The sequence below is a fragment of the Pseudochaenichthys georgianus genome, chromosome 9 (genome assembly GCF_902827115.2).
Source record: "Pseudochaenichthys georgianus chromosome 9, fPseGeo1.2, whole genome shotgun sequence".
Lineage (NCBI taxonomy): Eukaryota > Metazoa > Chordata > Actinopteri > Perciformes > Channichthyidae > Pseudochaenichthys > Pseudochaenichthys georgianus.
The window spans coordinates 19,411,869-19,415,411 of record NC_047511.1 but is presented as its reverse complement, the minus strand read 5'-3'; positions in this window follow the sequence as shown (position 1 = coordinate 19,415,411).

The following is a 3,543-nucleotide window of genomic DNA, read 5'->3' as shown; positions in this document are numbered from 1 at the left end:
ACCTTATGAATGTAAAGCAGGGCATGTTGGATGAACACATTTTCTCGATTTTAAAAAGGCACAATGGTGATTCAACTTTTTACTCAACCTGTGGGAAAGCTCTCCATTCTCCAAAAATGCACAAAACAAATTACCAAAATCAATACAAGAAGATAATTTTGTGAACCTTTGAGTGTTTTATAGCTCACAATAGCAACAATGGTGAATAACTGTAAACCAATTTAAGGAATGGATTGGTTTGAAGGGGAACTTACTAAAAAGAAAGGAGCGGTGGTGTTACACAGTGTACTCAAGTTGAGGTGGGATGAGGGGGGATGGCATCCCCCCTGAAATAAAAACGGTAAAAATCATCCCCCTTCTAAAACTGCCATCCCCCCTTTCCATCCCTTTTGTCATTTTATCAATGAACGTGGCACTGGTATTACTGCTATTTCAACATTAATTTTGCGCATTTTGAGTAAAATACTGTGGGCGAGGGAGCACGCACACATGCAATGACATTTATTTGTACCAAGTCACTGACGCTATGCTATGCGAGTGCCTTAGAGGGTGCCAGAGCGCCGTGATGCGCCTGTTTGATTGATGCCAGAAGCTGCATAGCCAACACACTCTCACTCCATAATCGTCCAGGAGCGACGTTTGGTCAGGGTCCCGTGGCGTGCAGTTGTGACGCTCCTACCCTTCAGCTTCATAAAGGGACGCAAATAGCTTTCAACTGATTGCAATGTATTCCCATCTGCGGCGGGATTTGACGCTCATGGAAGCACGGCATTCGTTTGTGTCGGCTGCCCTTAAAGGCAATGTGAGCGTCCATTCCCATTGGATAACAGAGAATTGTACACCCGGAAGTAAGTATTCCCCTTACTGTCGATTGATTTTACAGTGATATCTGCACTACTCATCGACTAAAAAACACCAGATTATCCTTGTTAATTACACAACATTGATTGGTTTAAATTGTGTGCAATGCTTTTGTATTTTTCCCCTTCGATTCGGAGAAACAAATATTTTTTCGGAGTAAAGGATGGCAGAAAACACTACACTAGAATCCCCAGCTATCGTCAGGGTCAGTGTCCTTGAACACAACACGAGCCTAACTTGTCATCACGTGGTATATCTCTCGTCCGACAGGGGTTTAGAGCTGCCGGAGCAACACACTCTCACTCCCTAAGCGTCCAATAGCGACGTTTGGTCAGTGTCCGTGGCGTCCAATTGTGACGCTCCTAGGCTCCTTCAGCGTCATAAAGGGACGCAAATAGCTTTCAACTGATTGCAATGTATTCCCATCTGCGTCGGGATTTGACGCTCATGGAAGCACGGCATTCGTTTATGCCGGCTGCCCTTAAAGGCAATGTGAGCATCCATTCCCATTGGATAACGGAGAATTTTACACCCGGAAGTAAGTACTCCTCTTACTGTCGATTGATTTTACAGTGATATCTGCACTACTCATCGACTAAAAAACACCAGATTATCCTTGTTAATTACACAACTTTGATTGGTTTAAATTGTGTACAATGCTTTTGTATTTTTCCCCTTCGATTCGGAGAAACAAATATGTTTTCTGAGTAAAGTATGGCAGAAGACACTACACTACCCAGAATCCCCAGCTATCGTTTGGCCTACACCATGTGCTCTGTTTGACAAACCCCGTTTTTTTCACCATTCATTCCGATGGCTGGCGTCTATGTCACATGATCTTCAAATGTCTCCCTGCAGAAAAAGAAAACATGGCCGAACTTCGTTTTATTCTAGTTGTAAAATGCCTATTTTAAAGTTAGTTTGGCCATTAAAATGCGTTTTGATGTAATTTGATGCGAGAAATATGAGTTGTTATTTCAGATTATGTGTGCAGTGGATGTACATGATCTTTAGTTTGCTAGTTATTACGAAGATTACTTCAGGAAATCGCGACGTTTTCATTGTTACCAAGGTGGTTGCTAGGGACGCTGCTATCGATATTATTTCTGTTATGTTGTGTAACTGTTTAATGGTGTTATCTGTATTGCTACCCCCTTCCCCGTCAATGTATAGTGTTGGTCCACAGCCTAAACATATTAGTTTAACACAATCCGCATCTAAAGATATCCTACGTTATTTCCCCCCTGTGCAATTCCAGTCTCAAATCTCACAGCACACCGTCATTAACAAATACCGGAAACAGACCGAAATAATAATAATACCTTATTCCGAGTGTGCTTGCTTTTCTCTTTGAAAGTCATCACGTAACGGCATTGTAATACACGGCTCGGCTGCATTACATATTACATATCTGCCGTAGTTCTGTATTTATAGAGCCCTGATGAGAAGACAAACATGAGGAACTGAAAACGTGACGTGGATCATAAATATATCAGCCATTAAACAACATCTTACATTTCTTTTCACACAATGCGTCTCCTTGCAGTATCAACACTAATTCGGCTCACTTTTATATTTGATCCAATTGGTAGATAGGCTGTATTTACACCATAAAGGTGCACAGTTGATATAAAGGGACACCTGGTGGTTAAAGCATGTTATTGAATTTCAATATTTTTATTATTAGATATTAATACGATCCCTATAAAGTATATTCATTACTCGTTATTCTCTACTAATTGTTAATTAAAGACTGTATGTAATGACTATTTTGCACATCCCTTTCAAGATTTCAAGATTTTCTAAGGTTTATTGACATATCATATAGGCCTACACAACTGTGGTGTAGTTCTGCACTGAATGAAAAACTTGGGTTGCAGGTTCCTCAATAGTGCATTACAAGACATCTATCAATATTTGTGCATACCTCCAGCAATGTTAACTATGTTGAAGCACTTATTTTAACTGATATTATACATAATGTATTATACTCTTATAGATGTATGTAGATATTTCATCTCCGGCCTTGTCAGGTATTGAACAATCAACAAATAAAGAACACAGAATTGTTGAATATAAAACACAGAATTTATGTGATTATACTAAATGATTTTCAAATAAACACAACTGCATATTTAACTGTTACACATGCTGATGTAACGCAAATGTTCCAACTTGGGATCAATAAAGTATATTTTATCTTAAGCTGATCGATGGCTACTGCCATATTTGCACAATGTGCCTCTGAACCTTGACAAGTGCATGTTTCAGGCTTATCAATTAATGTAATGTAATGTTATCACAGGGGTCACACACATAAGACCAGCTGTTAAATAAAGCTCTTCTGACCTTAGCTGGCATGTGGGTATATATAGTAATCAGTGTGAGAAAACGTTTTTAGAGAGTACTTGTCCATGGACAAGTGAGTTTGGCAATTTACGTGTCCGAATACATTTTTCACTTGTCCAGAATTGACAAAAATTGGGGCCACTGGAATCTTCTTCTTCGTCATCGTATTTTTTACATCTTCCCACGGTTTTTACAACACCGCTAACGTAAGTGAGCGGTAAGATTTTACTGCATCACACATAGGGTTGGGTATCGTTTGGATTTTAACAATTCCGGTTCTGCTTTTCGATTCTGGTTATTTTCGGTTCTCGGTTCCGGTTCTTGGAGAGGGTA